The 22,794-nt window shown below is 36.4% G+C and overlaps 1 long non-coding RNA gene across 2 annotated transcripts in view; it reads left to right on the top strand.

Moving 5' to 3' along the window:
* LOC128546998 (uncharacterized) overlaps positions 1-19,243 on the top strand; it is a 50,846-nt gene extending 31,603 nt beyond the window's left edge. For both annotated transcript variants that reach the window (XR_008366250.1, XR_008366251.1), the window contains 3 exons: positions 7,993-8,095; positions 9,472-9,578; positions 14,290-19,243. This is a non-coding gene — a long non-coding RNA (uncharacterized LOC128546998). The remainder of the gene's footprint in view (positions 1-7,992; positions 8,096-9,471; positions 9,579-14,289) is intronic.
* Positions 19,244-22,794: the final 3,551 nt, after the last annotated feature.

The raw sequence follows: 22,794 nt of genomic DNA, 5'->3' as shown, positions 1-22,794 counted from the left end.
GATCAAAACTGCCATTCAATGTTCTGGTTACTGGTTATTTGTAATTATAATGACAGAATAAGGCAAAGAGATAAATAAACTGGCTCCTCTTTGTAAAATACCCACCATCAGTGCAGGTAATTGTATGACTGCATTAAAGTAAATATGTACTAACAATTCCTAGCCATTGTGTTACAAATTGGAATACTGGAATTATATTATTGTCCAAAATGGATTTTTTTTTGGTATATTTTAGCTAGAATTAATGGCTGTTTTTCAAGATGATTAATCATTATTCAGGCATTTTTATAATGAATCATTAATTTAATAAATTCATGTCTGATTCAAATATACTGGCTGCTCTTTTTCAAATACTTGAATGATTAAGGTACTGACTATTCATTATTGTTAAATGTTTTTACGACTGATTAAGGCAGACAAAGAGATGTAGGAATATTGCCAATTAAGCATACCCTTTAGGTACTGGCTACATTTTATAAGAATTTATAAGAATTAACTAAATGGTTACCCTTTATTGTTATCAACTTAAATTGTCATTAGGCACTGGCTACATTTTTTTATAACTATTGACTTGATGGTTACCCTTTATTGTTAGAAACTTTATTAAAAGGTACTGGCTAGTCATTTTGTAAGTATTAACTTGATGGTTACCCTTTATTGTAACAAACTTTGTCATTAAGTACTGGCTACATATAAGTATTAACTTTGTGGTTACCTTTTATTGTTATAAACTTTGTCATGAAGTACTTGCTACATTTTATAAGAATTAACTTAATTATTACTGCAGAAATGTTTGACTACTGAACTGCTATTATAGTATTATGCAGGTTGAGTTTCATGCTCATATTTCATGAAGTACATTTATTTTCAACCAATGGGTTCAATACTGGATGTAATTTTCATATTACATTAGTTAATCATTAACCACATAAAGAATAAAAATATTTTAAGAAAAGTTACAACCACTGTAATGTTTTTAGCAAGTAAATTTAATTCGTATTTTTGAAGTGTCAGACTGTTAGGAGGAAGGTGCCAGCCATTGCATTAGGGAAGGTCAAAATTAAGTCACTGTAATAATGTTGACTGTAGTTGTTATATCATATCACCACATTAATTAAGTTAGAGCTGGTTAGGTTGAATAAAGCATATAATATTAATTAAATGCAGGCATTGATAATGTTCTAGATTAAATGCAGTAATCACAGTAGTGTTTTAGGAAAGATGCCTGCCAATATGCTTTATGCCCCACAATTAAATACCGTTTAAGATACTACCTTATCATTTACTTTGTCAACTCTTATAGATATAGCCAGGCCGGTTTAAACAAAGTCAAGCAGAGGCCAGGTAATATAACTGACTACAATTAAACCTGAAAAGCTACGACTTTCTACATTTAAAAATAATCTGATAGGGATATGGTAGGATAAGACAAAGACATACTGGCTAAAGGTTTCTAGAAACTACCATATCACTGCATCTTAAGGGTTTTATTTTTGGACGAAATTTCATTGGATAGGGATGATAAGGTAGAATAAGTTGTTTTTCTGCCACTGTTAGTGTGGAAGAGTACTGTATGGTAGTGTTTAAGTCAGCCCTCAAAATAACAAGGTAATAGGTACTACCATATCATACAGTGTTTGCATCAGTTGTAGCCAGGCCATAAATTTACTTGGTTTAGTGAAAATCCACACATCAAAATCTGAGGGTTGCTGGTCATATTTTTTTTTTTGCATTTGTAGGACATTTTTTGCCATTAATTTTTTATTTGTATATGATTTCAGTGTTCTACCTGAACATTCGTTTAAGTCATAACTCACTTATCATAGTGTGTTTTTTGGAATTATTGAAATGTCTTTGAGGGTGTATTAGGCGTTAATTCAAAAGTGAAGGTTACTGTAATGTTATATTTCTGATCAGCAGTATTATAAACAATGGGATTCATCCAAAACTTGTCCAAAATTGAAATAATCATACATCACAGAATCTCAGGGAGAACACAGAATTTCATTGCTAGGACTCTGGTACTGGTTATAAAAGCCAAAGAAAAACTGGCTTCTGGTTAAAATTTGAACTAAACTACTTCTTGCCTATTCGATAATTTCTTAATGATTAAATCCTGTAGCTGTTAGGGATATGGTAGAATAAGGCAAAGGTTCAATTCTGGCTACTGGTTTTGTATGAAAACTGCCATATCAACACATTGTAAGGGCAATGTAAAATTGGCCGTCATATATTTTTGGACAAAATTTCAGTGAATAGGGATGATATGGTAGAATGTAGGAAGATCACCAGCCATTCTCTTCTTTCTGAAGCTGTATGATATAAATATCTGCATTGCAAGATAAATAATGAACACATTGTGTTTTTCTTAGTATTACACCCATACTCAAATGTCTTTACCTATACATTTAAATAAAAGATGGGAGACCTGTTCTAAAGATTGATAAAGGGAGCTTAACCTTAAAACTACTACTGTCGACAGAGTATTTCAACAGTATATACTGGTACAGAAATTAGGCATCAGGTTAATGGCTGGATTCTTGATTCTCTTCAAGATATTATTTTGAGAAAATAGAGGTCAATAACTGTCCATAATTTCATAGTTCAAAGGTTTTATTTATGATTATTAGTTATTATTAGTTTAGAGTAATTCTACCTTCAAGGAAATCTGAACATTCTCTTTTGAATTAGGTATTACTAACTGACTCATTGATTTAAATTGTTGAAAGAACTGTGGGATGGAATCAAGTCTGTTATCATAGAATAAAAGTCAAAGTCTCTTTTCTACTTACTTGCTTTTACTGTCCTCATGGCCATTTGCTCAAAAGCAATTGTCGAGTTCTGTTGTCTGGGTGGTATTCAACCATGGTAGCTGTCCCATACTTCTCCCACAAATAGCTGTCCAATTCTTCTAAGAGTGGAAATTCAGACCAGTTGGCTGTGGCCAAAACTGCTGCCTTGTAGAATTCAATCGAGCCAGCTCTCTCTCAGCTGCTGAGGACAATATTCCACAAGCCAGCAAACCTCCATACACCTGCCATTTATTGTCCAATAAAGTCCTATATTTCTGTCCAAATAAGCTGTTGTGACAACTTCAGAAGGTGGAATTCTACCAAGCCAGCTGTCCCATCCAGCTATTGCGGGAGGAATTCCACCAAGCACCCTAAATGTCCTATACTTCTTTCCAAATTAGCTGTCGAGACAACTTCAAAAGGAGGAATTCTACCACGCCTGCTGTCCCATCCAGCTATTGCAGGAAGAATTCCACCAAACCACCTGATAATGTCCTATACATATGTCAAAATTAGTTGTCAAGACAGCTTCAGAAGGAGGATTCTACCAAGCCACCTGCCCCAACCTGCTGTTGGTGAGGAAGTCTTCCAAGCCAGCTTCTTCCTGGCCAGCTGTCCCAACAGCTGTTTTGGAGAAATTCCACCAAGCCATCTAATGTCCTATACTTATGGCCAAGTAGGCTGTCAAAACAGCTTCTAAAGGTCCCAACCAACTGTTGAGGAGGAATTCCACCAAGCCATCTGTCTCAACCATGTATTGCGGGAGAAGAGCAACCAGTCCTGTACAACTATTTGGAAGGATTCTAGTAATCCCTCTGTCCGGTACAGCTATTGAGGAAGAATTCCACCAAGCCAGCTTGCCATTACTGTTGCCATGAGGATAGATGAGCAGTGGTAGATGGGAGAAAAACAGCTTGTGTTTAGATCTGATACTTTATGTAATATCAAGGGCCAGGTAGCAAGGAATTTATTTTTGGTTTTCTAAGCTGGAATTGTTAAAAGAAATTGAAATAATTACATGTTACTAAACAAAGTAAAATTTCTATTTACAGTCAGTTAGTCAATACACTGAATTACTGTCTAGTTGTAGAAGCATAATAATAGAAGAACATTTTCATCAGCATTTCTGTTTAGTACATATTTAGTTCTGCATATTGATTGGCATAATAACTTAATTTAGTAACAAGTGTTTTGGAATAGTCTTGTAGATACCAAGTCATCATTTCATTGTAACAGAAAATATTGAGGTGTTTGTTTAGTTTAAGGCAGTCCAGCAACCTGTAGCCTAAATGCCAATTTTACTTAAAATCCTTGGGCCTGTAATCATTTCCATCATTTTCACAATGTGTATAATTGTATAAAACTTGAAAATTACTTGTACTATGTCTTCAGATATAATATATGCTTTTGTTCTGTTCAAAATTCTTCATGTGCTAGACACTGCTCCAAGATTTTTCCTCTACATACTGCCTGCACATCTGTTTAGGAATGGCAGCATTTTGTCAACTGAGTTTCTAGTTTTCCATTTCAAAGACAATCGTGATACTTAAGTAGTAAGATATTATTTAGAGTTGAAGGTTAAGTCAAATATGTTTGGTTGTGGTCTTCCTACAGACATTTTTTATTCATTATTTATGTGTGTTTGAGCTGTATGATTGTGTTGCTTATCATTCTGACTGCTGAGGAGATACTTCTGTGAGGTTAACTTATCTCCTGGACTGTACTGAGGACTGTACTGCCGACTGTACTGTTTTATAGCCACTGCCAAACTTGACAGTCCAAAGATACTAGAGTACCATATCATTATTGCTCAATCCTGTAACTGTAGCCAGTTCAGAGAAAATCCTAAGCTGGTATTAGCTTAATTGAATGCTGTTTAGTTCTATTAATGAAATCTCTTTTATCAGTAACTTCAGCGGTTTAAATTTAATTAGGAATATTGTGTATTTTTGGAGTAAATTTCAAGAAATAGGGATGGTAGGTACAATAAAGAAAAAGATTGGCTTTAGAATGCTTGTTCAAAAGAAATCTTTTGGGAAAAAAAACAAAAACATTTATCATGAAGTGAATGTTAAATGAAAATAGTTACTAGAATAAGGTGCAATGTAATGCTTTTGTGCATTGAATGACTGTCAAAGAATTACATTGTATAATGCAGTGAAAGAAAGTGCAGTGAATAAATGTTAAATGAATTATATTGTAAAATTGTGCGAGTGAATATCAAAATCAAAATGTTTAAAGTAAATTGTATTTTAAAACACAATAACCAGACAGTAGAACTAATGGTTTTGTAAAGCAGTGGCAGAGTTAGGTTATTCTGTTAAAGAGACAGTGGCATGGCATATTAGTAATTTTTTGTTTTCTAAAGTGGTAAGAACTTTTGAGTTTATTATACCCCAACAAAACGAAGATTGGTTGTGGGGTGGGGGGTATATAGGAGTGAGCTTGCGTCAGTCCGTTGGTTTTTGTGGTTTCCGGATGATAACTCATGAAAGGCTTGACTGATTTGAATACTTTTTGGTACACGGGTGTAACATAAAAAATACAGGTCGAAGTTTGAATTTGGGGTCAATAGGTCAAAGGTCAAGGTCACAGTTACCCAGAACAGTTAAACGGTTTCCGGATGATAACTTGAGAACGCTTGGGCCTATGATCATATATTTTGGTACACAGTTGTAACATCATGAAATACAGGTCAGTTTTGAATCTGGGGTCTGTAGGTCAAAGGTCAAGGTCAGTGACTTGGAACAGTTAAATGGTTTCCGGATGATAACTTTAGAACGTTTGGGCCTAGGATCATGAAAATTGATAGCGAGGTATGTTATGACCAGCAGTTGACCCCTAATGATTTTGAGGTCAGCAGGTCACAGGTCAAGGTCACAGTGACCCAGAACACTTAAACGGTTTTCAGACAACAAGTTCACAACGCTTGGGACTAGGATCACAAAATTTTAATAGGGAGGTTGGTCATGACCAGCAGATGACCCATATCTATTTTTGGTTCCAAAGGTCAAAGGTTATTTAAGCATTTTCTGGACAATAACTTGAGAATGCTTGGGTGGAGGATCATGAAACTTTATAGGGAGGTTGATCATGACCAGCAGATGACCTCTGTTGATCTTGAGGTCAATAGGGTAAAGGTCAAGCAAGTTCAGATTTGACTTTGGCTTCTTCTGTGACAAGTTCTGTGGGGGTATAATTCGTCACTCCTGCGACAACTCTAGTTTAATTTGTAAAACACAGTTGCAAGGTTAAAGTTGATTTAATTTTTGTATCACTCTGGCAAAATATTTCTAAGTGGATTTAATTTCTAATAGAGTTTTCAAGTTACAGTGGATAATGCACAAACTCGAGTACATTTGCATTTTTATCTTTCAATAGAATGCCACTCAAAGGTAAAATAGGATTTAGTATTATTCAAGTAAATCAGTGGCAAAAACCTTGTATTTCATATAGTATAGAATGGTTGTACAGTAGCCAATTTTTTCTGCAATGAAGTGAAAGTTTGGTTACTCTGTTGAGCTGATTTCAAGTCACTCACATAATCAGCCTCCGTTTTACTACAAAGTAAGTTTTTTTATTGAGATACAAGTTCAAGTATAGAAAAGTACATTTTTAAATGAATTACATGTAGCCAGTATCAACTTTAGGATTTATCTTTCAAACGTTAATTTTTCAAAACAGTGGCAAAGTAGCAATACATGGTTAGCTTTTTTTTTTATTCAGTATAATATTGGTCTTGTATCTGATGAGGCTTGGCTAGCTTTCATTTTTGCTAAGTTTTCTTTTAATTAGTCATCTTTGCAGTCTTTGTTCAGGTAAAGGTTAAAAAGTATGAAGCTGAAATGATAGCAGTGCATGATGTAGTGCCAGTAGATAGTCATGAGTTTGCTACACCTTGGTGATTTTTTTAACATGTCTTTAAAATTATATTTTTTGCTTCATTAAATTTTGTTATGGTCTTTAAGATTTAGCAGTAAATTATTAAAATTGTTAACTTTGGTAAATAAAGTTCTGATATGATAGGTTTCCATTGGTGCTGTTTTCTGGCCAAGCTTTTTTTTTCTTTTTTTTACTGATGTTGAGGCCTGACAGATCCCTTTACTGTTGATCCACACAGCTATCGATGCCATTTAGGATCCCGGTGACAATATATCCGCAGCGTGGAGTCGTGTTGGAGATGCTAGTCTACAATATTGGGCCGGCAGTGTTTAGATGATGGTTTCTCCAGTGTTGAGAGAGATGGGAATAGGAAATTGTCAGGTTCTTTTCGCCTTCCATTTTCAGCATTTGTTTCTTTTCCATATTTCAAAGGTCTATCTGTAATAAATTCTTTGATCCTTTTGACTGCCAATCAAGACTACTAACGGTACCGTTAAGGATTCTGGTGACAATATATCCACAGCGTGGAGTCGTTTGGGAGCAACAGATCTACATTTCTGGGCCAGCGGTTTGCTAGACGACTGTTGTTCCTGTGTTGAGAGAGGTGCAATCAAGGATTTTCAAGATTTGTCACTGTACTAGGTCTTAATCTGCCAGCAATTGCTGATATCTGTTTAACTTGTTGGCAATATACACATGACATCTAACTTCTTTTTCTAGGACAAGGACTTTCCAAAATATATTTTTCATAGGCAAAATAATATGACAATTGTTTTGTAAGCCATCTGAATTTTTACCAAGTACTGTCAAATATTTTTTCATTTTTTTGTATTCAGTCTTAATTTCTTTTAAGAAGTGTTATAAAGTAAGCACTTATAAGTTTATTGGACATGATAAGGCCTTGGTGTAGCTGCTCATGCTGAACAAGTTCACATGCACTTTCATAATTACAAAAAATACTTATGACCAAGGGTTAAGTTTTGTTGTACTCTCCTCTTGAATATAATTCTTTATACCGACACATAGGTCAAATAGTTTAGATCAATGAAATGGTCAAAATTGTGACAGTTAATAGCATCTGAATTTTCTTTGAAGTAAGCCAGTATCATAGTAGAAAATATTTAAACTTTTGTTTCTTTATTTAATAGCCAGTTCCTAAAAATGTCTCTATTTGCTGATTCTGTGAAAATTGATATTTTATAAATATAAAACTTTTGACAGTATCTCTTAACTTGATATCTGCTAGATGCAAATATTTTAGGCCATGTTCTTCCATTCTTTTGGCAGCTTTTTCTTTTCTTTTTATCAATAATTTCAGAATGAGAGTGGTTGTGTTCCAATGGCTGTAAGCATGAAATCACCTGGCCTTGTGTGGAAGACATCCATGCATAGATCAACCAGGTGTATACCTCCAATTTAAAGTGAGTATTGTGTTACAGAACTTACTTAGACAGGGTTTAGCTAAATCAGTTGTCCGACTTAAGACACATGGCTGTCACCTTACTTTACTGTATAACTGCATGAACAAAATTGAAATATTTCCTGGCAAAAAGGCTCAAGCAGCAAGCTAAATTGACAATATGGAAATAAAATTAATTTGTTTTATTCTCTGTAGCAGGTTCACTGTTGTATTGCCCTTTAGACTGCCTTTGCACTAGACTTTTGATATGGTATAGGCCAAAAATCCAGTGTGTTGCCCTTTCAATGTTGTTAAACTCAACTAAAGCGCTTTTGAGAAAAGCGCATGTCTCCCACAACTGCCTAATCCTTTAGTGATTCGAAGCGGTGTGGGTGTGGATGAATGGTTCTGATCAGTAATGTATTGGAGGTCTGGATGGTTTGGATGAGTGGTTCCTATCATTAATGTCTAGTTTGCCTGGATAGTTCAGATGAATGGTTCCCATCAGTAACTCAACGGCCATAATTCAAATACCCGGGCAGATTTGGCTAATGATCGAACTTGGCCGAGGTCTTATGGTCAAACACATTTTGTTCAAGTTTGGTGAAGATTGGATGAGAAATGTTTGGCTTAGAGTGTGTACAAGATTTGTGACAGACAGACACACATACACACACACAGAGACTGGAGTAAATCAATACATCTCCCACACCACTGTGTATAATTTTAGGGGAGTGGTGTTCTAGTTGACAAGGTATCGGCCACTCAGTCCAGGGGTCGTGGGCTCGAGCCCCACTGGGGTCACCACCATGACCTCATACTACACCAGTACTGGTTTTTCTGGGAAGTGGACTTGCGAGTGGTTCCAATAAACTTTTTTTTAATTATTTTTATTATACTTGAAGCAGTGGTGGGGGATTAAGAGGACTATTGCTTTTGATTTAAATGTAATTTCTAGATTTACATTTGTGTTTGATATTCATATATATGTCAACAATCTTAAACAGGAAAGTTTTAAAACAGTCTATAGCTTTGGATTCATTCATTTCCAACATATCCTGTTTGTGCAGCAAAGATAAGTAAAGGGAGGTAATAAGAATGTTACAAATTGAATTTGTCATGAACCTTGGCTAGATATATATTTGTTAAATTAATGTAAATATTTGACAAACATAATACAGAAGTTCTCATATTTATGTGAAGTATCTTTACTAAATTTTATACTCGTGCTAAAATAACTATCCTGGTTGCTAGGATAGGAAAATCAAATTTTCAAAATACCTACAGTGGAATTTCGACATGTATTATGCAGTCAGTAAACACACAAATAAGTGTTAATGACCATTAATTTTGTTTAACTTTCAACCAAATCTGATCAGAATCTGATGAAAATTACAGCTCCTGAAAATCCCCATGGTTGTTGGTGGTGCAGACAGAATGTGAGCCAGGAAGTACATTTGTAAAAGCCCAGACATTCCATACGTAGGAGTATCTTTATTCTTCAAGTGAGTATAATTATGTATATGAGAAATTTCTCCAAATCTGTATATCTTAAACATCTTTTTGATTATATATATATATGAGCCGCACCATGAGAAAACCAACATAGTGCATTTGCCACCAGCATGGTTCCAGACGATCCTGACCAGACTGCGTGGATGCGCAGGCTGGTCTGGATCCATGCTGGTCACAAATGCTCGGTTGGTTTTCTCATGGCACGGCTCATATAAGCTTTCAAACAAGCTTTAGTATTTATAGTCTGGCATATATCACCTAACTATGCTGAAATACTTCAAAAAAGCACATGTTATTCTCAAAAATTCCTGTTTGAAGCACTTGTTTCAATAGATCTAGCACTATCTGTAATTCTGTCATGTGTCAGATTTCATAAAGATGAAATAACATAATAGAGGGGTCTCTGTGGCCGAGTGGTTAAGGTAGCTGGGCTTCAAATCACTTGCCCCTTATCGATGTGGGTTCGAGCCTCACTCAGGGTGTTGAATTCTTCATGTGAGGAAGCCATCCAGCAGGCTTACGGAAGGTCGGTGGTTCTACCCAGGTGCCCGCTCGTGATGAAATAATGCATGGAGGGGCATCTGGGGTCTTCCACCATTAAAGCTGGAAAGTCGCCATATGACCTATCATATGTTGGAGCGACGTTAAATCCAACAAAAAAAAAAAAGAAATAACACAATCACATTTGTGCATTTGTAAAGAGACCCAACAGTGGAAATGAAAATCACAATTTAACACAAAGATGTTGAATTCCATGTGATACACGGAGAGATCAGCACAATCAGATCGTAAAAAATTACTGCTTGTAATTGCTAATTCCTATTTAATAGTTTTAACCTTTAGCCTGCTAAAGCTAGCCCGCTTAGCTCAGTAGGTAAGAGCGCTGGTCTACGGGTCTCGGGGTCGTGAGTTCGATCCTCGGGCGGGGCGTATGTTCTCCGTGACTATTTGATAAACGTTATTGTGTCTGAAATCATTAGTCCTCCACCTCTGATTCATGTGGGGAAGTTGGCAGTTACTTGCGGAGAACAGGTTTTGTACTGGTACAGAATCCAGGAAAACTGGTTAGGTTAACTGCCCGCCGTTACATGACTGAAATACTGTCGAAAAACGGCGTTAAACCCAAAACAAACAAACAAATTTAGCCTGCTAAATTTTTATAATGAACTGGTCCATCATTCAATTTGGGCAGTACCGTTTATGATTTGAAGAGCTGTTTACCAAAAATTTACTGACTGAATAGCGAACAGTGTAGACCATGATCAGACTGCAAAGGCAGAAACACCTGCTGCCAGCAGGCTAAAGGTTAAAGTACGCAGCCTGTCTTCATGCATATTGACTTCAAATTTTAGGTGTTAATCAAAAGAATCTCCTTCAGCATTTTGTTAGCTCACCTGTCATGTAGTGACAAGGTGAGCTTTGTGACTGCTTGATGTCCATCATTCATTGTGTGTCAACAATTTGTAAAAAAAATCTTCTTCTTCAGAACCATGTGCAGATTTACACCATACTTCACAGGAATGATCCTTGGGTGGCCCCCTTTCGAAATTGCCCAAAGAATTTAATTCCATGCAGAAAGGAAAAACTTTGAAAATGGTCTTGTCAGAAACTGTTAGCCGGATTTCAAAAATATTTTGTAGAAATTATCTCTCGGTGACCTTCTACCAAAATTGCCTAAGCCATATTGTTTCGGTGAAAAACATGGCCACCAGTGGGGCAGGGCTTATTCTCTCTATATGGCTACATTGTAAATTTCAAAAATCTTCTTCAAAACAACTGGGCAGATTTTCACTAAGCTTCACAGAAATGATCCTTGGGTGCCCCCTATCGAAATTGCCCAAAGAATTGAAATCCATGCAGAACTCTGGTTGCCATGGCAACCGAAAGGAAAAACTTAAAAAATCTTGTCCAAAACCACAGTAGCTAGGGCTTTGACATTTGGTATGTGGCCTCATCTAATGGTCCTCAAACAAGTTAGTTCAAATTATCCCCCTAGGGTCAAATATGGCCCCGCCCTGGGGGGTCATAATTATGGTTTATATAGACTTATATAGGAAAATCTTTGAAAATCTTCTTGTCCAAAACCACAGGGCTTAGGGCTTTAATATTTTTATGCCCCCAGCATCTACTGATGTGGGAGGCATATAGTGATTGTCCTGTCCATCTGTTCGTTCATTCGTCCGTACGAGGTTAACCAAATGGGACCGTTTCGTCCAACATCAATACCCCTTACTAGAATGACTTGATACTAATGCAGATGTTACCTGTGACCATTCCTCATCTTCAGACATCACCTGACCTCAGTTTGACTTTGACCTTGACGTCATTTTGGACTTTGGTTGCTTTATATGGGCCATCTCTTGGTTAACCAAATGATACCATTTCGTCTAGCATCAATAACCCTTACAAGAAATAATTGATACTAATACAGATGTAAACTGTGACCATTCCTCATCTTCAAACATTTACTGACCTCAGTTTGACCTTTACCTTGACCTTGTTTTGGACTTGGATGCAAAATCTATCGACAAGGATGCCACTGGGGGGGCATCAAGCCTTTATTGAACGCAGCTCCTTGTTTATGTAACATCATCTAGTGGTCCTCTACTGAGATTGTTCAAATTATCCCCCTAGGGTTAAATATGGCCCACCCTGGGGTCAAATTAATGGTTTATATAGACTTATATAGGGAAAAACTTTGAAAATCCTCATCCAAAACCATAGGGCCTAGGGCTTTGGTATTTGGTATGTAACATCATCAAATAGTTCTCTACAAAGTTTGTTCAAAGTATCCCCCTAGGGTCAAATATGGCCCCGCCCCAGGGGTCACATGGTTACTATAAACTTATATATAGAAAAACTTTGAAAATCTTCTTGTCCAAAACCGCAGAGCATAGGGCTTTGATATTTGGTATGTAGCATCCTCTATTGGTACTTTTACCAAGTGTCTTCAATTTTACCCCACTAGCTCAGGCTGGGGTCACATGGTTTAACTAGACTTGTATATAAAATCTTCTTGTCTGAAACCATAAGACCTAGGCCTTTGATGTTTTGTATGTAGCATTTCTTATGGTCCTCTACCAAGATTGTTCAAATTATTACCCTGGGGTGAAAAGAGGCCCTTCCATGGGGGGTCCATAGTTTTACATTATATTCATATACTATTAGGAAAAACTTTAAAAAATCTTGTATGAAACTGGAAGGCCTAGGCTTTTAATATTTGGTATGTCGCATTGCCTAATGGTCCTCTATACCAAGATTATTCAAATTATGCCCCTTACTTGAAAAGAGGCCCCACCCAAGGTGTTCCAACAGACTTATATAGGAAAAACATAAAAAAAAAATTTAAAAAAATTAGGCCAAAGGCCTTTGATATTTGATATGTGTCATTGCCTAGTTGATTTCTAACAAGATTGTTTGAATTATGCCCCTGGGGTGAAAAGAGACCCTGCCTGACCTACTTTCTTGTTTTTTTAAGATACAGCCCTAAATTTGGGTGACATGTACAGTTTTGCACACTGATCTTAAAACTGACTTTCAATGACAATGAATAAGACCTACTGACCTACTTTCTTAATATTTTAGCATCAGTTTGACATTTGATATATGTAGCCCATATTACTCAGGTGATTGATCCAGGGTCATCATGGCCCTTTTGTTCTTCATGGTGTCTGAAATCATTTGTCCTCCACCTCTGATTCATGTAAGGAAGTTGGTAGTTACCTGTGGAGAATAGGTTTGTACTGGTACAGAACCTAGGAACACTGGTTAGGTTAACTGCCCACAGCTTATAATGAAATAATGTTGAAAACCCCAAAATAAATAAACAAATCCTCCAACAATCTGCCATCTGCTCACTTCCAACCCTCCACTCACCCTAGAAACTGTTTCGGGATCCAATCAGAGCAATTCCTTCCCCCTCCCCCACCCCCTCATCGCTCGCACATTTCCCTACTACCCCCTAACGCAAAATAGAGTTTCCCATGTCCCTCCATCTATAATTCATGTTAGTTCCATATCTTCCTAACTGCTTGGAAGATTTTCACAAAACTAACATCAGTTTTTTACCTCATCAAGACAAGGTACAGAGTACATAAACCGTTTCACTATGTCAAATATCAAGGTCACAGTTTAAGGTAAAAGGTCAAGTAGCTTAACTTCATGTCTGCTCCATATCTTCTAAACTGTCGGGAAGATTTTTATAAAAGTAGCATCAGTTATTTGCCTCATCAAGATATCTTACATAGCACACAACCAAGGGTACTAGTTCCAAGGTCAAGGTCACAGAACTCAAATGATCATATATCTTCAACTTGTGTCCAGTCAGTATTTTCAAACCACTAGAATAAACTTCATAAAAGTAGCATCAGTTTTTAACATCATCCAGATGACATGCAAAGTGCATAATCAAGGTTACTAAGTCCTAGGTGAAGATCTCATTTGATGGTCAAAGGTCATGATTTCACTTTCTCTGTAGCTGTGTCTGAGTGTATGAAATTCCTTTAGTGATAGCTCCAGTTTGAAATATACTTGTCAGTACAGAAACTTTACACTTTACATGCTGTTTCTTAGGTAAAGAAGTATTTTAGGGGTATTGCTTATTCCAGTAATAGCTCTGGTGTCCTATACATAATGTATTATTCGCTGTCTAGCTAAGAGCTGTTGTTTATCTTACTGATTAATATTGTTGCATTATTTCAGTTGCATCTTAGCTAAGAAGTTGGATCTGCTTCACAGGGAGTCATTGATGATCAACCAGGTAGTAGGATACAGATCTGATCAGATGAAATCGCTTTATCTTAACTGGCTGGAATTTAAAAGAGCTGAGACTACCATCAGGAAAATCTACCATTTAATAACTCTAACCCAGAACATTGCTACTGAGTCTACCACACAGTAATGCTGACTAGAAAATTGCTATTGTCTACCACACAGTAACACGAACCCAGAGCTTTGCTTCTATGTCTTCTTTACAGTAACTCTGATTCAGAACATTGCTACCTAGTCTACCACACTGACACTGACCCAGAATCTTGCTACTGATTCTACCACACAGTAATGCTGACTAGAAAATTGCTATTGAGTCTACCACACAGTAACACGAACCCAGAGCTTTGCTTCTGTGTCTTCTTTACAGTAACTTTGATTCAGAACATTGCTAACGAGTCTACCACACAGTGACACTGACCCAGAATCTTGCTACTGATTCTACCACACAGTAATGTGGACTAGAACATTGCTATTAAGAGTTTCCATGTAGTTACACTGACCAGAGAAGTCCACACAGGAAAATCAAACAGTAACATTAACTTAGGATGTTCTTCCATACTGTTATAATGACACCAAAGTGTAGCTTTTCTATGGAAAATTCAGACAGATAACTGAAGTTACCTGTCAAATAGGCGCAATAAACTTTTTATTATCTGTTTAAGTTAACTCTCATGATACTGAAGGCTGGACTCTGCTGAACACTGGAAGAAAAGCGGAGATAAACATGCCACTCACTCTGTGTGACATTAGTGCAAAATATTTTCAAATGTGAGTGTGAGATGTAGACAGAATTATTTTAAGTATCATTCAAGTAATGTTCAAAGGTGGTAGTGAAAATCCCTGAATGTAACATCAAAGTTCAAATGACTGAAAGAAAGACAGTTATACTTACTAGTAAAAATCTATAAGATAAGATATTAAAATAATGTTTAAAAGTGACAATAGGTACAGTAAAATGTGGATAATATGTGTTTTGATTGATAATGTCAAATAATAAAGTGTAACTGATTGTTCCAATGTATTTATATCATTTTGTTGAAACAGTTACCTAAAGAAACAAACTAGACCAACATTTTTGATCAGTGTAACCCCCCCCCCCCCCGGACAACAAAGTTGTAAGTGGGTGTGGGGCAGGGGAGGGTATACTGGTTTAAGGTTGTCTGTCTGTCCATGGACACAATCTTGTGTGCATCATCTCTCCTCATCCCCTTCTTGACACAATTTAATGAAACTTCACACAAGTGATCAGTAACAACAGTAGTTGTGCACGGGGCATGTTAGCTTCTTTCAGAAAGAAAATTGCAGAGTTACAGGACTTTGTTTTTTATGCCCCTGAAGGGAGGCATATAGTTTTTGAACAGTCTGTCGGTCTGTCCGCAATTTTCGTGTCCGGTCCATATCTTTGTCATCCATGGATGGATTTTCAAATAACTTGGCATGAATGTGTACCACAGTAAGACGGCGTGTCCCGCCCAAGACCAGGTCCGTAGCTCAAAGGTCAAGGTCACACTTAGACGTTAAATGTCATTTTTCATGATAGTGCATTCGTGTCCGGTCCATATCTTTGTCATCCATGGATGGATTTTCAAATAACTTGGCATGAATGTGTACCACAGTAAGACGACGTGTCACGCGCAAGACCCAGGTCTGTAGCTCAAAGGTCAAGGTCACACTTAGACGTTAAAGGTCTTATTTCATGATAGTGCATTGATGGGTGTGTCCGGTCCATATCTTTGTCATTCATGCATGGATTTTAAAATTATTGGGCATGAATGTGTACCACAGTAAGACGACGTGTCGCGCGCAAGACCCAGGTCCATAGGTCAAAGGTCCTAAACTCTAACATCGGCCATAACTATTTATTCAAATTGCCATCGGGGGCATGTGTCATCCTATGGAGACAGCTCTTGTTTGTTAGGCGTAAAAAAAAAAGTTGTTTGTTTCCGGTGGCCCGACCTACCCTATTTTTTTACCGCCGACCCTAAACTTTTTTAGCAGTAAAATCGGGCCGCATATTTTTGCAAATAAGTATATTATTATTTTTATAGCTCTTTGCACGAATGGACTACTCCACCGATCGGGCGAGTGGTTTTGTACGTGGTAACTTTACCAAATTGAGAAATTAATACATCAGGCAAAATTACCTGGATTGACTGGAATTTACCGGCGAATCGTAAAAATATCAAAACGTCATGCTGGTAATTTTCCATTCCACAAACACGTGCGCCCTATCGTAATATCTTATTTACATCGCGGTTACTTTTGACACAATAAACGCGTGTGGTGCATTCATTTTTCAATGTAATCGCTTCAAATTTTCAACACCGCTTGAGAACTAATGCAGTTTGAGTTCTATAACAATTTTAATAAGATATCGACAGGAATGCAGGCAAAATTCTTTAAAAACGATCAGATTTTCATATAATGTTTTGTAAAATTTCAAACAGCGCGATCTTGATTATTTACTTCTTTCTTAAAGTAAATAAACGGTACATACTATGGTAATAAAATTCAGACTCTTGACCAGAATGTACAAAAAACACAATTAAAAAATCTTAATGAAAAAGCGGCAGCAATTTAAATACATGGCGTAAAACGAGTTTTGGCAAACAGATTTGTTAGCACGGCAGAATAGGTTACGTGACCTCGTGAACGTAAATAGAAATGTGGTTTTAAAATAAAGCAGTATGATGTTGTTACGGATTTTAATAAGTTTTAAATTATTCATAGTACATGTATTTTTTGACACAACACTTTGTTAGATATTCTTTTCAAACAATAAATGTAAATTCCTTGAGGGCAAATAGGTCACAGAGGTAGGCTATCCACTATCATCGTTCACGACACATTTACATGTCAGTTTATTCGGGATATTGCACATTCGCTTTTAAAAAAAGATAAAAAACTTTTTTATTGATTTCTTCTCAACAATTTAAGGAATCGAGAAAGTACGATCAGACAGTGATGTGTCACATGGCGCGAAAACATGACGTAATGCCATGACAATCTCGGGCAACTATACCGCTTTGATCTCCACTCCAGATGCCATAATAACTGACACACTTCTTTTAGCTCTTTGAGTGGGTGTTAATTGATGGTGAAAACAAGGCTAATTACTTAGTTTATCATCAGAATAATTACTGATAATTGTTAATTTTTTTTTTCATTTTCAACACGGGTCGACGTCGGGTGGATGATGATTATTGTGTCCATATTTTGGGACACTTTTCAAAATAATTATTTTTCGGGATAACAGATTGCTACAGTCTTCATTTTTAATTATTTTAGAAATAAGTCCTGTTTCTTTGAGCCATATGAAGTTATGACGTCTACAACATCAAATTTATGTGATAGAATTGGAGGTCCACTAAAGTCTGAGCAAGTCTACTAGATTTCAGCAGTTGGTGGACCTGCTGAAAAAAGTTAAGGTCGAGGCCTGCAGAGTCTTGAAAAGTCAGGTTTTAGATGGGATTTACAGGGTTTTCCCTAGCCCCAAAAAAGGTGGTAAATTTACCACTTTTTGAGGTCCCCCTTTTCTTAGCAAAGGGGGGCATGAGTTTTCCCCAAAAAACAATTTTTCAAATTAATTAAAAGTTGATCAATTTAAACTATTAAAAGCCCAAAAGAGTATCAAAGTATTCAAGCAAATCCAAACATGTCCCCCAAAATAGTCCCTTTTTTTCCAGAAAAATAAATTTAGGGGGACATAAATTTCGTAGGGAAAACCCTGGATTTATAGTAGTAAGATGTTGAACAACCACTTGCAGCTTTATTAATTCACAATTTGGGCATACACCAGTCAAAACTCCATTGTCTAGCATTTCCAGTTAATCCAGAATTTTAGACTGGAGTAGGGGGTGATGGTATTAATCTCAATGCAGATCAAAGATGCAAATCATATTCCTGGCCAGTGTGCTTTTACTTGGTTTTAGTTTGAAATATAAATGTTGGTTGTTGAATAATATTCAATATTAACATTATTATTTAAAGAGAGAATCCACAACAAGATTTCATTCAAGTTTCATGTTTAATCAAATATAAACCATGTTCTCCGCAAGTAATTGCCAACTTCTCCAGATGAATTAGCGGTGGAGAATGAATGATATAGGACACAACGATCCTATGACCACTTGATCCGTAGATCGACTGCTGTACCTATTGAGCTAATCGGATTGGCTACTCTGGAAATGAAAAAACAACAACAACAAAACACAAACGTAAAGCAAATATTTATTTCATAATATTTAAATACACAAACAAATGGCATTTTATATTGCTAAAACATCATCAAAGTCATTGTACATTCAGGTGTAAATCAAACATAACTATAGGATGCATGTTTATAAGGTTTATAATCTCCCTGTTTGAAACTATGATGGTGTTAGGTTTAAAAAAAAAAAAAAAAAAAAATGCCTACCTACCTACCCTATTTTTTTTGGCCATGTCACTGGAAACAAACAACTTCTTTTTTTAGGCCTTACTATACTATATACATAGACACAATCTTGTGCACACCATCTCTCCTCATCCCATTGACACAATTTAATGAAACTTTACACAAGTGAACTGTTGTTGTGCATGGGGCATGTTAGGTTCTTTCAACAACAAAAATTGCAGAGTTATGGGACTTTGTTTCTTGTTAACATACTATGTACATGCAGTCTGCATATGCAATCTTGTGCGCGCCTAATCACCCGAACCCTTGCACACAATTTAATGAAACTTCACACAAGGGATCAGTACTATCCCTAGTTGTGCATGGTGCATGTTACGTTCCATTAGATAAATATTCTGCATACTGTGAAATCATTATTATTCGTGGGGGATTAATTTTCGTGGATTTCGTGGTTGAGCTCAACCACGAATTTAAGTCCCAAGGAACAAATTATGCCCACGATAATTTTTAATTTTACGCAAAGTCGCCAAAATTGACACCATAGCCGTTCGATCTGATCCGTAGTTATATGCATGCGGCAGTACTAACCTGCAGCTTTCGTGTAGTTTATGGAATCTCCATCAACGATAAACATAAGTATGCGTGGAAACAAAACCGACTATTTCATTTAGAAATGTACCCTTGGTTTGTTTATGATATGTTTGTCGAAGTGAAAGTAGATACTAAATAAAGAAGTTTGACGTAGCGTCACGTGCCAACTACACTATAATACGGCTATTATATGATTTTTTACGGCCTGCTATGCAATGTTTTTACACTAACCTTTATTTTAATGACATGTAGTAAAATACTACGACTTTGGAAGTATTAAATATTACATATTAATTGTAAGACTTGTATCCCATGCATTTATACCTAATTCAGATTACACATTTCTCGGCAGGAAATAACACATGCACAAGTTCAACAGCTTGTAATTTTAGATGCAGACGCGCATTCCTTTTGCCAAAAAAAAAGTCGGACCAGTTTATAATAGTTTATGTAAGAATTATTATGGTTATACTAGCACTACATTCTTGAAATCTTTAATAGTATGTTTTAATTTGCGGTAAAATAAATAGTTCTTGTTTAAAACACGATCAAATGATCAACTTTATATTTGTTTCAATTATGAATGGTAATTGTGCAAGGTGCTACGGTTTTGACACTTTTTAATTGGCGCCGACTTTTCTCATTGAATATTTCACGGTTCTAAAAAGTTTTACAAATTAGGGTTCGTATAACTATAGATAACGCAGTCGTTAATTGGCACATGATCACTCGCTAATCTCCCGCGGCATTGATTGCAAATTCGGTAACCATGGTAGCGCTGTTTGACACGTGTAGGTTTCTCATGTAAGGACAGAAGTACTAGTAGATCTATTCCTGTGGAAATTATTTCTTTTTGATTTTTGATTTTTCAAAAATTGAAAATCCACGAATTTACGTCCCCATGAAACAGCCGTTTTGGTCAAAACCGCGAAATTTCGTGCTGACGAAATTAAATGATTTCACAGTAGTTATGGGACTATGTATTTTGTTACTATACTGTATACATACAGTCCACATAATTATGCAATCTTGGTTGCGTCAAATTGCAATGTACTGTGTCAGTGCATGCAGCGGGTACATTATTCACCTTTAGTGATAGCTCTAGTTTTGGATTGGTTAGTAGTTGCTTACATTTCCCACAAGAGACAAAAAAATATCTACAATCTCTGAGTCACATTCGCATGTATGCTGGCATTCAGACTGTACAATATACTCCGTCTACAGAACGTTTTAGCTTGACTATTCAAAGAATAAGAGTCATCCTACTCTTGGCGTTTGCATCACACCTTGATTAACAGTTACGATTTTCCTAAGATACGTTACATAACTGGCCTTGTTCAGCATACTCAATAGAGAAAAACATGTCTTTTTAGCTTATGTTTTGTCTAGATCTACAATAGAAAAGTTTATTTACCTACATTTTCCTAATTTGAAATTAAAAATTACATGTATAGATTATGTGTTTATCTATAATAATCTGCCTTATAATGCATAAGATACATTACATAACTAACAGGTTTTCAGTTTCCTAACTGACCGTCTTTGGCTAAATAAACTGTCCTATAGAGAACACATGAAATACCGACTCACTTTTTAGCTCCTATATTTGGAGAATAGGGAGCGTATTCTACTCTTCCAGCATCGGCGTGAGCTTTCTTGATAGTTTTTCGGCATCCTTTGTTTTTCTGTCATATCTTTGTTACTATTGCTTATATCTTAATGTAACTTCACATAAACATTGTCCAGCATAAAAGTATATGCAGGGGCTGGGCCCATTATACCCAAGGTCAAGGTCACCAAGGTGTTATACTTTGGTTATTTTTAAGGTTAAAGTTTTTCGGCAACCTTTGTTTTTGTGTCATATCTTTGTTACTATTGCTTATATCTTACTGTAAGTTCACATTAACATTGTCCAGCATACAAACAAAGTATGTGAAGGGGCTGGGACCTTTATACCCAAGGTCAAGGTCACAAATTTGTTATATTTTGAATTATTTCCATGTTAAATTTTTTTTGAAAGCTTTGTTTTTAGACATATCTTTGGTTCTTTAAAAGATAATAACTTGAAATTAAAAATATTTCTTTATAATGTGTTACAATCCCCATAACTCTGATTGCATTTTTGACAGAATTATGCGCCTTTCATACTTAAAATTTTCTGGCAATCTTTGCTTTCTTGATGTTACTTTAGTACAATATAAGATAAAGACTTGAAATGTATCTTTATCATCATCATCTACACGAGTGGTAACAATTATGGTAGACATTACAAATCTGATATCACATGCCAAATACCAATGCTCTAGCTATTACTGATTCAGAGAAGAAGTGACCACACCTACTGGCAGCCTTGTTTTTGATGAATCGGAATACTTTGAACGATCTTGGTAGAAGGTCACATAAGAATTTGTGTAAAATTATTTTAAAATCGGGCTTGCAGTTTCAAACAAGAAGATTTTTAAAGTTTCAACAATATACATATAGGGAAAAGTGACCACGCCCTCTGGCGGACATGTTTTTTTTGACAAATCAAAATAATTTAAACAATCTTGGTAGAGGGTCACACATACAAGGTTTGGCATAAGGGTTTATCATTCAAACTTAGACAATATGGCATTTTGGGTATTATCTAAGATTAATATTTAGCTACTTAAAAGACCATCAAAGAATTTTCGTCGGACAATCCTTTCCTTATACAAAAAGTGTAAATATAAACAGCCGATGTACCCCAAGGTCAGTGCTCGGTTTTTTATTCTTTTTAATTCTGAAATTATATTGCCGAATTATTTCTCTTTATTTATTATGTCTCCCCCAGGAGACATATTGTTTTTGCCCTGTCCGTCCTTCCGTCCGTCCATCCGTCCGTACGTCACACTTCATTTCCGAGCAATAACTGGAGAACCATTTGACCTAGAACCTTCAAACTTCATAGGGTTGTAGGGCTGCTGGAGTAGACGACCCCTATTGTTTTTGGGGTCACTCCATCAAAGGTCAAGGTCACAGGGGCCTGAACATTGAAAACCATTTCCGATCAATAACTAGAGAACCACTTGACCCAGAATGTTGAAACTTCATAGGATGATTGGTCATGAAGAGTAGATGACCCCAATTGATTTTGGGGTCACTCCGTCAAAGGTCAAGGTCACAGGGGCCTGAACATTGAAAACCATTTCCGATCAATAACTAGAGAACCACTTGACCCAGAATGTTGAAACTTCATAGGATGATTGGTCATGAAGAGTAGATGACCCCTATTGATTTTGGGGTCACTCCGTCTAAGGTCAAGGTCACAGGGGCCTGAACATTGAAAACCATTTCCAATCAATAACTAGAGAACCACCTGACCCAGAATGTTGAAACTTGATAGGATGATTGGTCATAAAGAGTAGATGACCCTTATTGATTATGGGATCACTCCGTCAAAGGTCAAGGCCACAGGGGCCTGAACA

The sequence above is a fragment of the Mercenaria mercenaria genome, chromosome 11 (assembly GCF_021730395.1).
Source record: "Mercenaria mercenaria strain notata chromosome 11, MADL_Memer_1, whole genome shotgun sequence".
In the NCBI taxonomy this organism is placed as follows: domain Eukaryota; kingdom Metazoa; phylum Mollusca; class Bivalvia; order Venerida; family Veneridae; genus Mercenaria; species Mercenaria mercenaria.
Note: the sequence above shows the minus strand (reverse complement) of the source record. Positions and strands in the feature narration are given on the sequence as shown.